The sequence below is a fragment of the Sabethes cyaneus genome, chromosome 2, assembly GCF_943734655.1.
Source record: "Sabethes cyaneus chromosome 2, idSabCyanKW18_F2, whole genome shotgun sequence".
Lineage (NCBI taxonomy): Eukaryota > Metazoa > Arthropoda > Insecta > Diptera > Culicidae > Sabethes > Sabethes cyaneus.
The window spans coordinates 180,117,516-180,131,929 of record NC_071354.1 but is presented as its reverse complement, the minus strand read 5'-3'; the positions used below and the strand labels follow the sequence as shown (position 1 = coordinate 180,131,929).

Here is a 14,414-nt window from a genome sequence, read left to right as displayed (position 1 = left end):
ATCATCGCATACAGTTTTACCCCTGGTAGTATTCTTTAATCTGTCAGCCCATGTACATGTCTACTGAACTGCTGACAGTGTTTGTTTTTCTCAGTTTTCTACCCTTCAAAAGCATTCATTCATTAAGTGCAGTGCTGAATGATTAGTCAATTAACCTGTCAGTCATTTTTTTGCTCTTGACTGACATTTTATATATCAAAGTTTAATGTTTTATATTGCCTGTATTTTAAAATCAACTAAAGCCTGATTGAAAGAAATTAATTACAACTTTGAAGCAATGTTTACGTTTGTTGTAATTTCGTTTGGCATTGTGGACAGTTCAAAATTGATTTGATGTCATTTAATTTTATTCACTATTGTCGAGAATGAATGAATGTAGAGAACGACTCGAACATGAACGCAAGTGTTTCGCTTGAATCGTTGGTTTCAGGTTGGCAATGCTTAGCTCATTTAATCTATACTAGAAACAGCAAAGAATGAGCAGTATATTGCATTAAATCAGGCGTATTGCATAAATTGAATACGAGATTTCTAAACACTGCGTCAGATAACCAGAAAATCAGAAAGTCAGATAGTGTAAAAGTCAGAAAACCAGAAAGTCAGAAAGTCGGAAAATCAGAGAGCCAGGATGTCAGAATGCAAGAGAGTTAGAAAGTCTGAAAGTTAAGATATTAAACAGTTAGAAAGTTAGAGAGTCAATAAGTGAAAAAGTCAGAAAACTAAAAAATTAAACAATCAGAAAGCAAGAAATTGAGAAAGTTAAAAAATCAGAAAGTCGTGATATCGTGAATGTAAGAAAGTTAGAAAGTCTGAAAGTCAGAAGGTTAAACAGTTAGAAAATCAGAATGTTAGTAAGAAAGAATGTCAGAAGGTTCGAGAGTTAGACAATCAGAACGTAAGAAATTCGGAAAGTTAGAAATCCAGAGAGTTAGTAAATCAGATAGCTATAAGGTCAAAAAATGAGCAAGCCAGAAAGTTGGAGAGTCGGAAAGTCAAAAAGTCAGAAAGTTACAAAATCAGAAAGCCTAAACGTTCCAAAAACAGAGAAATCTGAAAGTCGAAAAATTGAACAGCCAAACAATTAAATAGCCGTGTTAGAAGGTTAAAAATCATTAGAAAGAGAAGGTAGAAGACTTGTAAAAATCCTGTTAGACAGTCAGAGAGTTAGGAACTCAGAAAGTCAGAAATCACAAACCACATCACGAAAATTAGATAGCCAGAAAATCAGAAAAAACCCAACCCAGGAATTCCAGAAAGTCAGAGAGCTAGGAAGTCAGAACACCAGAAAATCAGAGAAGGCGGAAAGTCAGAATTCCAAAAAGTCCAAAAGCCAGAAAGTCAGAAAATCGGACAAGTCAGAAAGCCTTGAAGTTGAAATTCAGAAAGTCTGAATGTTAGAAAGTAAGAAAGTTAGAGCCAGAAAATCAGAAAACCAGAAAGTCAGAAAGTCGAAAACTCACAAAAAGTCAGATATTTAGAAACTTAGAAAGTCAGAGAGTTTGAAAATCAGAAAGCTAGAATGTCAGAAAGTTGAAAGGTCAGGTTAGAAAGCGAGAAAATCAGAAATTCTAACCTTGCTGACCTAACCTAACCTAACTAAAATTCTAACCTTCTAATCAGAAAGTCAAGCTAGAAAAGCAAAAAACAAGAAAATCATCAAGTTAGAAAGTCAGACAGCCATAAAATCTGTCAGAAAGCCAGGAAGTAAGAAATTCATAGAAACTAAGAACTCAGATAACCAGATAATCAAAAAGCCTCAAAGTTAGGATGTCAGAATGCAAGAGACATATACCACTTTTGTTGATTTTTCTGGTGAAAATCGAGTGTGGCAAAGTACTAGATATAGGGAGTTGTACGAATCATGTATGACAGCCTAATTCTAAAAAATAGACTTCGAAGGAACACTGATTTCAGTAACGAGGAAATGCCAAATTGGGCCTTCGTCAGGGCCGCCACAATGTCACGCTACGACTCTGGAACCGGGTCTAGAATCTGGGTCCAAAATCTGATAAAAAATGTGCTTCTAAAAAGCTAATCCAAATGTGATCCAATATTTGGAACAAAATTTGATAAAGTTCAGGTCCAAAACAGGGTTCACAAGCAGAATCAGGTTCAAAATCTGGTTGTTGGCTGGTTATTAAAACTATGGCCCAAAATCTATTCCAGGTCCAAAATATGATCAAAAGTATGGTCCAAAATCTGGTTTATAAACTGGCCCAGCTTGAAAGTCTGGTCCCAAATTTGATCCAAAATCTGGATCACAATCTAGTAAAAAATGTGATCTCGAATCTGGTCCATGTCAACAATGTGGTTTAAAGCCTGGTCCGACACCTGATCTAAGAGCTGATAAAAAATAAATGATATAAAATGTTATCCAAAATCTGCTCCAAGTTTGATGAAAATGTAGTCTAACATTTGGAGGATAATTTGATAAAAATATGGTCCGCGATTTAAGTCTAGAATTTGGTTCAAACCCTGATGCAAAATCTGGTTGGTGGCCCAAAATCTGGTTTATGTGCGGGTTAATTCCAGAATTTGGAACCCAGTTTGATTCAAAATCTGATAAAATGTCCAGAATCAAAACAAGGTCCACAATCAATCAATATTATCCAAAATCTGGTCCAAATCTGATGAAAAATGTGGTCCAAAATCTGGTCCAAATCTGATGCAGCTCCAATATCTGGTTTTGGTCCAGAATCTGATCCTAAATTTGATCAAAAATGAGGTTCAAAAAGTGTTCCCAAATCTTATCTAAAATCTTGTCTAAATCTGATAAAAATGTTGACCACATCAGATGTAGAATCTCATCAGGTCAAAAATCAAAACTGATCTGATGAAAATGTTATTTAAAATTTGATTCAGAATCTAGTCCAAATCCATTCCAGAATCCAGAAACAAAAGTTGATAGAAAATGTTGTCCACCTAACTACAAAATCTGGTTGGTGGTTTAGGAACTGATAAAGGTCCGAAAATCTTGTCCAAAAAATCCGATCAAAAATGTGGTCCAAAATCTGGTTTCTAAACTGGGCCAGTTGCAGAATCTTGTCCAAAATTTGATTCAAAAACTGATCCGAAATCTGATTAATAAACATGGACCAAAATGTGGTTCAGGTCCAAAATCTGGTTCTTGTTCAGAATGTGGTTCAAAACCTGATCAAAATGTGGTCAAAAATTTGGTTCAGAATCTGGACTAATTTTGTTCTAAGACTTGGAATAAAATCTGATAAAAAAGTGGTCTAGAATTTAGAACAGTTTCAGAATCTGGATGGTGGTTTAAAATCTTATCATAAACAATAAACTTGGAAGAAACACTGATTTAAGAAATGGGAGAGTTCTAAAGTGGGCCTCCGCCAAGGGCGCCACAATATCACGCTACGGCTCTGCATAATCATAAGTATGTCGATCACGGTAACGAACTCGAACAATAGATTATAAGAGAATTAGACAGTCAGAAAATTAAACAGAAAGTCAAAGAGTCAATGAGTGAGAAAAACAAAAAGTTGCCAGAGGCTTAGAAGGTCGAACAATCAGAGAGCCAGAAAGTTGGTGAGTCGTACCCAGCACGCACCAAATCATACATTAATAACCGAAAATTATCGTAAATAACTTTTAAAGAATTCGGAATCGTAACTAATAAAGTGCGACCAAGTTGATTTTCAGTCGTATATAATGATAATAGCTGACATACATACGATATTCAGCACAGAATCGTATAGTAGCATGGACCGGGTCGGGCTTGATTGGATATTGTCGTATATAATTATTTATATAGGTGAAACGCGTATATTTATTCGTCATCACGTATATCGCCTCCAAAATAGCACGAATATGCCAATTTTGCGCATCAGATACGAGTTAATAGCATGTTTATATGTACGTAATGCTGATTTTTAACTTTTATATACATATAAAAATGTTAGCTGGAGAAAGTCAAAAAGTCGGATAGTTAGAAAATCAGAAAGTCAGAGCGCCAAAACGTCACAAAAACAAAGAAATAAAAAAATCTGAAATTCGAAAAATCGAACATTCAAAAAATCCAAAAGCTAACAATTTAAATAGTCGAAAAGTATCTATAAGTTGCCCAGGAGACTAATGAACCAGTTGGTAAGTCAACAAATCGCCGAGCTAAAAAGTGGGAAAGTATAATAATACAAAACTTGAAATATCGAAAGATAAACAATCGAAAAGTCTCAGAGTCGGATGGTTAAAAAGACAGAAAAAGTCAGTTTGAAAGTCGAAAAGTCGGAAAGCCGTAAAGTTGAGAGGTGGAAAAATCGACTAATTAAGAATTTGAAAAGTCAAAAAATCGAAAGAAATCAGAAAGTTAAAAAAGCCAATCAAAAAGTCGACAGGACGAAATGACGAAAAGTCTCAATTTTGAAATGTGGTGAAGTCGAAACAACGAAAAGTTGAAAACTCGAAATGACGAATAATTCCAATTTCGAAAAGTTGATAATTCATAAATCGACAAGTCGGAAAGTCGAATTACGAAAGTCGAAAAACGAAATGTCGAAAACTCAAAAAGTTGAAAAATTTTAAAATCGAGAAGTCGTAAAGTTCAAAAATCAAAGTCAAAGTCAAAATTAGCAAAAGTCGGTCAGAAAACCGAAAAAACAAAGTCAGATAATTGACAGAAAAAGACAGTTAGAAAGTTGGAAAGTCGTGAAGTCGAAAAACCAAAAAGCTACAAAGTCAGAATGTCGAAAAGCCGAAAAATTGACGAGACGAAAAACCGAGGAGTCAAAAAATCGAAAAGTCAGAGAGGTAGACAAAGATATGTCTGTCGGAAAATTGAAAAATCAAAAGTCAGAAAGTTAGAAAAAGTCAACAGGTCGAAAAGTCTTCAAACCAGAAAGTAGAAGAATCGAATTGTGGAAGAACCGAAATTTTGAAAAGTCGTAAATTTGAAATCTCGAAAAGACGAATAGTTGAAAAGTTGACAAGTCGCAAGGTCGAAAAGTCAACAAGTCACAAAATCAAAAAGTCAGAGTCGAAATTTCGAAAAGACGAAAAGCCGAAAAGTCAAAAAGTCGAGAGATCAAAAAATCGTGAATCGACTAGTCGAAAAGCCGGGAAATCACAAAATCGATAAATCGAAAAGACAAAGATTCAAAGAAAAGAAAGCCATAAAGGTTGCAAAGTCGCATGGTCGAAACGTCGATAAGTCGGAAAGTAGAAAGATCGTAAAATCAAAAAGTAGAAGAATTGAAAAGACGAAAAGCCGAAATTTTGAAAAGTCGTTAATTTGGAAACTTGGAAAGACGAATACACTGAAGTCACTTTTGACGTGTTTTTATGCGGTTTGTTTTTTAATCGACTATTTTAACGCGAATTTCGGATTTTACACAATTTTTTTACGCAAATTACGCAAATTATTTTATGCAGATTTTCCAATTTACGGTTTTTACACGATTTACGCGAATGTGCTCTATGAATCTATATTTATTACGCGTTGTTCTGTGATTCATTAATTTTTGTAACGCGTATTTTGAAAATTACGCGGTTTTTACGAGAATTCTGGAATTTACGCGACTTTTTTTAGAAAATCGAAAAGTCAAAAAGTCAGCAAACTGGACAGCAAAAAATTTCAGTCAGCAAGTCGAAAAATCGAGAAGTCTGAAAGCCGAAAAACTGAAAGGTTAGAAAAGTAGATAAAAAATAATCAGAAAATCGAGAAGTCAGAAGATTATACAGTGAACGTAGAACAATCAAAAAGTCGGAAAGCCGACAAGTCAAAAAATCGGAAAGTTAACCAGAAGAAAGTGGATTAGAAAACCGAAAAGCCAGAAAGTTAGAAAAAGTCTGTTATTCTACAGTCTAGAAGTTGTAAGGTCGATAGATCCAGTTGAAACATCGTAATGTTGGAAAGTTGAAAAGTAAACAATTCGAAAAGTCCAAAAGCCGAAATTTGCAAAAATCGTAAAGTTGAAAAGTCGTAAAGACGAAAAGTTGAAAGTCGACGACGACGAGAAAGAGTGAAGAAGTCGTAAGGTCGAAAAAACAAACAGACGAGACTTTTCTTCTGTTGTTAATTAGAAAAGCTGAAATCATGAAATCAAAAAGTTTTACAGTCGACAAGTCGAAAACTCCGAAAGTTAGACAACAAAAGTCAGTCAGAAAATCGTAAAATCAAAACTCAGAAAATAGATAGAAAAAGTCTGTCAGAAAGTTGAAAAGTCGAAAGACCGGCAGCTTAAAAGTCGATTAAATGAAACAAAACTTTCAAGAAATAAAGATTTGTATTCCACTAAGACGTTCATAAAAACTTTAGTCAGATCAAAAGACAAATGAAAAAAAAACGAAAAGTTAAAAAGTAGACCTTTTGAAAAGTCGTAGAGTCACAAAGTCAAAAAGTCCAAAAATCGAGGAGACGAAAAGTCCGAAGCACTTCGAAGAGATGAAGAGACGAAAAGTCAAAAAGTCGAAAAAGTCGTAGACACAAAGTCAAAAAGTCCAAAAATCGAGGAGACGAAAAAGCGAAAAGTCCGAAGCAATTCGAAAAGACGAAGAGACGAAAAGTCAAATTCAAGTCAAATTTCGAATAGCCAAAAAGTGAAAAAATCGAAATTTCGAATAACCACAAAGTCAAAAGGTCGAATCAAAATAAACGACAAGTCAAAAAATCGAAAGGTCAGAAATAAGAAGAAAAGTATTCTGTCAGAAAGTCGACCAGTCAAAAAACGAAAATTAGGAATGCTAGATATAACCAAGTCAGTCAGAAAATCGAAAAGACAAATAACCGTAAAAAAGACAGATAATGACAGTCAGAAAATCAAAAAGCCTAAAAATTGAGGAATTAAAATGACAAAAAAATAGTAAGGAAATGTCAGTTAGAAATCGAGAAGACGAAAAGTCGCATCGACGAAAAATTTGAAAAAGTGAAAAGTCGATATTTCGAAGAGTCGAAAGTTGAAAAACCAAAAAGTGGCCACGTCGTTAAATCGGAACTTCGAAAACTCAAGAAGTATAAAAGTCTCAAATTGAAAACTCTACAAGTCAGAAAGCTAGACAGAAAAAAGTCAGTCAGAAAATCCAAGTCAAATTGTCAGAAAATCCAAGTTAAACTGTCAGAAAATCTAAGTCCATTAGTCAGAAAAACAGAAAAAGTCAGTCAGATAATTTAAAAGTCGAAGGCTTGAAAGGTCGAGAAGCCGATAAACCAAGTTGAAAGAGCAAAAAGTCGAAAAGCTGAAAAGTCAAAAATCCATAAAGTCGGAAAGTTGAAAAGCTTGAATTTCTAAAAAATCAAAATCAAAATTAAAAATCGCGAAGTCGAGCAATCAACAGTTCAAACGTCTGTCAAATGGGCGAATGGGGTGAAAAAGCGAAAGGCCAAAAAAAAAAAAAATCAAAAAGCCAGATAGTCAAATAGGTCAAAAGAATAAAAAACCAATAGTAAAAAAGACAAGAAAGTCAATGGTAAAAATGTCAAAAAGTCTGTTTTGGTTTTGCCTTAGACTTGATATTTGATGTCATCAGTTATAAATACGACTCAATAAATCGCCGAAATATTCAATGACGGCCTCGCATGACATAATAACTTTAAAACCAACGTTTGCCCCCTGAGACCTTTCATCAAACGCTGAATAAAATACCATTTTCCGCCGGAATTAACTACCCCCGCGGTTATGTCAATAAAACACCGCACGTGCTCCGTCCGAAGTTTCTATCAACAAGCAAGCAAGCAAATTTCATATATATTATCCGAGACGAATTAAAGTCAAGTAAAACGCAATCAACGTCAAACGTCAACAGTTTCGCGGGCTCATGCTTCTGTCTCGCGGCATAAACCATAGTCACCCTTCAACCGCTGTCGTTGCAGCTGCTGCCGCCTAAGCATGGCGGGGCCTTCATGGGGCATAAAACTGTCAAAAATCGCTTTTCTTATCACGCATCATGCGAACCGCGCGACATTCGTTGTCGCGGTGGCTTTTCACCAGCTCGCCGAGGCAGCGCCTAGGCGAGGACCAGCAGCGCTTTCTGCGTGGTTGTGTCATTGTATGTCAGGCGAAAAACGATTTTGCCCGGTTTTTTGCCGATCTTCACTTCCCCAATAACGACGAGAAGCAGCGAAACGCAAGGCACGCGTGACAGGACATCCGGCTACCGGGTTGCTAGCGCGGCGGCGGCGTCGTCAGTCATGGGATTATGTACGGTACGGCTTTTTGGCAGACTGACGGTTCCGCCTCAGTGCCGCAGAGGACGCATTTTGCGTGCAGAACAGAAACCGCGATTTTTGAACAATGGGTTTGCAATTAAACTTCCCAAACAATAAGAGTAACGCATTCGTAACGTCGCCGGTCGCCGGTTTATGGAACGAATAACTGTTTTTTGGAAAATAATCGAGATGTCCCTTTTACCCAAATCGGCTATACGGTATAAGGGTGCGCTGACGTTAAACCAATAATCGAACTCCACATGATTACCGTTTCTCGGCATTCTGAAGTTCTTTGTTAGGTGGTTGATGCTATTTGGTAGGCATTGATATTTTTGTTTGCTATCAAGTTTGGTAGTCTTTCAACATGCGAAGGGCGTGTTACAAAATCCACTGTTGAAAAAAGTTTAAAAGTACAACAAACATTAGGAATTTCATTGGAAGACAAATATTTCCACAGTGCCAATCGCTGCTGCGTGGTGAGCTGGCATGCCCCGAAGATACAATCCCCATATTTATGTAAGTATAAGCTAGCTTCGTGTCGCATCTCGTCGAAGTTGATGTTATTTTTGCTGTTCAGTATGGATTTGGTGTTCCTTTGAATCGAATAACGTCAAGTCCTACCATGGCTGTCACCTACATCATCAGTAGGATGGCTTCCGTGCCCGGCTCGTAAAACTGAAAATTCAAATTTGTGAACGATTGATGTACGTCGAAATGTGATGCAAAACGAACGACGACGACGACGGCGGCCATCTCGTGTGACGATGAGGGTAAAAGCAATGATGATGACAACGACGATGGCCCGCTCTCATTTCCGGTGAGGTTCGTTTTGTTCTTGGTGAAACGACCTGTCGCAACGATAAAAGAAATAGCTCAGCGCACCGAATGGTGCACAGTTTATGTGTGATTTGTGCACCTGGTACAGTGAAGTGACGTTTGCTATCTTGCAGGGTGTAAAAATGCTCCGCTACTGTCGGCAGATAAGAATGGTAGCCTAACCAGAGTGGTTTCGTTCCTATTGTAGGGGCAGCACAAGGCAAATTTTTCACTTAACCAGGGAAATTAGTAATGATTCAGATTTTGGAGAAATGTGTGTTGTTTCGGTATCACGGTCAGAATTTTCTGCATCAGAGTATAACGTGTATGACGGCATATGTTCAAATCGGATGAGTGATGCTTTACTAAATACGTTCTCGAAAAGTGTAGTAAAAAGACTTCTGTTTCTTAATGACGATCCCCAACAATTTGAACTACTTTCACAGTCGTAAGTTGACTTCAAACTGGCCGACTCATCCAGCACGTTGAGCTCCTCTATTTCTGGTGCCGATAGGAATTTTGAAGACAACAGATTTTGTTGCACGAACGTCCGGCATCCTTGTGGCGTGGTCGGTTCATACACCTGCCCCACGCTCCGTTTTATGTTTGTATTCCGCCCAAAACAGTCCTTAACACTTTTCATTTAAATAGGGTAAGTGTGTTCCGTAAGCAAACTCACAGTCTGAATTCCGTCCCTAAGTTCCTAGAAATGATATCACGGTCGTATTCGAAGGCTAGGCTAGTTTTGCCGAAGATAACTTGTTTCATTTCGATGCTAGCTCGCCAGATCAGACCTTCAATAGCGATGTTGAATACCAGGACAGCCCGTTGCTGCGACCATAGTCATAAATCATGAATCTCGGATGAACTTTATCACAATCTCGAGTTTTGTGAGCTTCTGAGGAGTTCAACCTTAGATGATTCATTTTGGCAGTTACGTAACTATGAAAGCATGGGTAGGTTAATATACAAATTTGCAATTTTTCCTCATAGTAAAGTAGAAAAGAACTCCCCCCATTGCTTAGCCAGTTAAATATAGCGGATAGCAATATTCGCCGTGATTGTATAACATTTCACCGAGTACCCAAATTCGCGAGGAGAGAGGTTCTAATTCATCATAGAAAAAATTCTTACCTCTAAAAATCACTACATGCCAAATTTGGTTCCATTTGCTTGATTAGTTCTCGAGTTATGCAGGAATTTGTGTTTCATTTGTATGGGAGCCCCCCTCTTAGGGAGGGGAGGGGTCTCTAACTAACATAAGAACCTTCCACGGCCCCAAAAGCCGCTACATGCAAATTTTCACGCCGATCGGTTCAGTAGTGTCCGAGTCTATAAGACACATACGGACAGACAAACAGACAGACAGACAAACAGACAGACAGATAGACAGGAATTCATTTGTATAGGTATAGATTCCGTTCTTGTGTATCATCTACCACAGTCGCGCTTAACTGTATCGTATGCTGCCTTGAAGTTCACGTAAATATGACGCGTGCACCTAAGCTTCACATGCTATGATGCGTGCACCTGAGCACCTAGCTTCACAGAGGAAGGTAGAGCCTCATCAAGCAGGCGTACGTACTTCTGGGCAACTTACGGGTTATTCAATTACAGAATGTTTGACTGAGAAGGATGGGTTTGTTGTGAGTTTGTACCGTCGATAATTTTAAGCGCATATGTACTGCTACTAGGAAATGATCCGAGTTCATATCCGTATGGCATAAGAAGCATATGTTGCTAATGTTGGTGAAAAATTAGCCGATTTGGTTCGTCATTCGTGGATATCTTTGAGCGGAAAGAAAGTGTTTCTGATCACCACACCTCGGAAAGCTGCATAGTTTATGCATCGTCGGCTGTTATCGTTCGTGTCGGTGTGCAGGTTCTAGGGCCTGATCTTCAGTCTGCGTATTGATTCCCTACCGAGTGCCGACCCTACATTGTACCAATCACTGGGGACGCTCCACTGTTTTGGTAAATTAGACTTTGTCCCCACGAGTCCTCCAGAACTCCTCGCCTTTGCGACAGAACTTCTGCAGTGCTTCGATGCAAAACTTCCGGGGTTCTAGCTGGTTATGCGATACCCTCCTCTGGAATTCGTGAAATTTCCATCGCAAATTACATTTACAATCCCCGAAAAATTGGAAGGTTACGATAGAAAATCTCAGGTTTATAATAAGTTGTATTGTTTACAAACTCTATCTCGCATCTAACTGAGAGCGATCCGGAAGAAAGCAACCTAATTTTCTATAGTTTCACCAAAAAAATACTTTTCTGTTGCGAAACCCTAGATTTACTATGACACAGATAACAAGGATGCTTGGTGAAAACGCCGAAGGTTACTGTCATGTGGGATAATTTGCTACAGCGTGATAGCTTGCAACAACGCTATATCGGTCAAATTTATTGTATTTTTGATAGCTTTTGCCAGCCCAAGCTCCTACCTAGCGCATCCACGTGGCCATACTCGGTAATACTCGATTGAGTAGCTAAGCTAGGAGGTGCGATGCCGCGTGCTTCCCAGATGCAGACGGCTGAGTCACACGGCCTTGGTAGCAGGTAAGTATAATATGTTATTTTAATGATTTGTATCGTTTAGGCTCATCAAGCACCTCCTATTGTACAATTAAGACTCTAACCGTAACAAGCTCAAATAATGCACATGGATATCGTAAGGGAAAATTAAATTTATTATTGGATATTAGATGATGGAAACTGACGCAACTATTTTTCATTCAAAGGATTGATGGTGAGATTGTTCTATTTTTCCCATATATGCTCCATTTCATTGTATTTTTATATTATTCATATCGTATATTACTGGGTACAAGAACACCTATGAAGATTGCGTGAGTTTTTGCGCATCCTCTTAAAGTAGGTGGTCAACTAACGTACCCTTTTCTACAATCGTAAGGACATGACCAGGTGTATGGTGTACTTACGGGTACATCATATCAGCCACTCATGATGTGTACGGTTGTCTATGCTATGCTATGCTATGATATGCTATGCTAATAAATCGTATTTGATGCGAAGATATCATTTCCCCCAAAAAAACTATTACGAGAAAAGCGTAAGTTTATAACAAACTGTATAGCTCGCATATAATTGAGAGTGAACCGGAAGAACCAAACCTAATTTTCTATAATTTCAGCAAAAAAACTCTTTTGTGATGTGATCCCCTAGCTTTACCGGGATTCTTGATGGAAAAACGCCTAAAATACTTTTAAAATGTGACCAAAAGTAAATGCGCGAGATTGGCACGCCTCTTGAGGTAGGAACTGGAATCATTCGACATAACTTTGTTTACATGTTTATGATGAACGACTAGTGTCAATTTTGTCAACATATTTTACCACGTACCGGAGTAGTACAGAATGGAACTCGGAACGACGTAAAACAAAGAAGAAGATTTTAAGATACGTTAGGTCTGATCCTGACATTTTCACCCGGAATATGGCTAGTAGGAATGACGTCAATTGTCAAATCACGCGGAATGCCCTCAGAATGCTGTGGGTCTTACAGTGCCAGTAAACATCCGAATCGGCACTTGAAGCAGAATTTGATAGCCAAGAAGCGTGCTAGGTTGTTTCTACGAGCAAATTTTGACGAAATTCAATGGATTTATATTGATGGATGACGAAATCCACGTAAAAATGGATCTCAACCAGCTTCCAGGTCAACAATTTTACATTCCAAACAGGCGTGGCGATGTGCCAGGCAAGGAGAAGTTCGTAAAACGATTAGCTCTGCTTCTAGTTGTTCTCTTTCTATGCGAGTGGTTGTAAGAGAAAACAGTATTCATGTATCATTCGGACTTCGGAGGCAGAGCAAATGGTAGAACAGAAAACAAAAGCTCTTGGTCGTTGCGAAAAGCAAATATATCTGTCTCTTTATGATTAAGATGAGTAAAATCAAACCTACAATGCTAAAGAAATGTTTTCAAAGTGGAAGAAATATGCTGATTCAGACGCATATTTAACGGTGCCAGTGTATGATGAGATCTACTAAGAAAAAAGTTCGAGATTTTATAAGAGCCAGAGAAATGCAACGGCAAACCGATTATTTTTTCGCTACACTCCAGTTCCGAATCGAAAATGGCGATATTGATATTCGACAACCATGTTGGACTTCATATTTCTTATAGCATTTTTCTCCGCTATTCAATTGTGAGCTTGAAATTGAAATCGGTAGTTGCGCTTATGCTAAAAAGTCTTATGGTAAAAAATTTTCTGAAAAAATCTAACATTTTCTAACAATTTTCCCCTGTTTTCAATGTCCTCTTCTCTTACAACCGAGCAACTTTGGGGTTTGGGCACGCCAATGCAATGCACTATTGCCCAAAAAGCCAAATTAGGTGAATTAGGAATAAATTGTTTACTCACTAGTCGTTGATTTTAGATTATTTACGTATTAGTAACAAAATCTTAACTTAGGAAGCCGCTTTTTTCGGTATGAGCTATTTTAGGGTGACCCTTATATTAACCAAGATCCAAAAATTATCTTCTAAACGATCTATCTTAAGATTTACTTCGGCAATTTTATAGCTTGCACTATTTTGAATAATTTTGGAGAAGACGAAATCCCTCTATCTCAAGCCGTTTCTATATTGGGGTGTTTTTCCTCAATTAAGTTAGGGTGACTCTGCTATTTTGCGATTTTTCTATGTAACTATTTTATTTGGCATTTCTCGCAAAACACTTCTTTAGATGACTTTGGAGGCTCAATAAGACGCAACTTTTGGTGAAAAAAGAAACTAGCTGTCTACTTTAGTCCTAAACTGATATCAAATTTTGTGTTTAAAATAGGTCTTTTTCAAATGTTTGTATCTTGGAAAGATGCAAGTAGAATTAAAATCGGTTGATTACGTTTGAAAGAAGGTAGTTTTCTGTACATAATACCAAAAAAATGCAGGGTGTTTTTTGTCTATCTCAAATAAATTAACTTTGAATATGTAGGGTTTTACCATATTTAAGTATATAAAAGTGAACGTGTTGCACCATAACTCCGGAAAGCCTTGATTATTCTGTTTCAAACTTGGCATACATGTTTCTCGACATAAGCGAATCAGCACAGGGGGTTGACAAAAGGATGGTGGTTTCTAAAAAGAAGGGGAGGTCCAAATAAGTAAAGTGGCTTCGATTATCTTGTCATTGAACCGTTAGAAGTTGTGTGAGTGGTCCAAATATAAAAGAGAATGTATGAACTCAACCTCATGTTTGTTGACTTGACCTATATAATGAGGTTCACAATTAATTTTTTAAAATGGTATTGTTTCCAATAAACGGAGGGAACGGTAGATGGAAGTAATGAAATCAAATGTTTATGTGTCTCGTAGTACTCTAGAGTGGAATAAGAAAAACGCCCTAATATGGAAACGGTTTGAGATAGAGGGATTCCGTTTTCTGCAAAATTACTCGAAACACTTCAAGCTATAAAA

General features: G+C 37.5%; 1 protein-coding gene across 6 annotated transcripts in view; it reads right to left on the bottom strand.

Moving 5' to 3' along the window:
- LOC128738885 (collagen alpha-1(XVIII) chain) overlaps positions 1 to 14,414 on the bottom strand; it is a 591,219-nt gene that overhangs the window by 107,526 nt on the left and 469,279 nt on the right. The gene's annotated exons all lie outside the window — the stretch shown is intronic.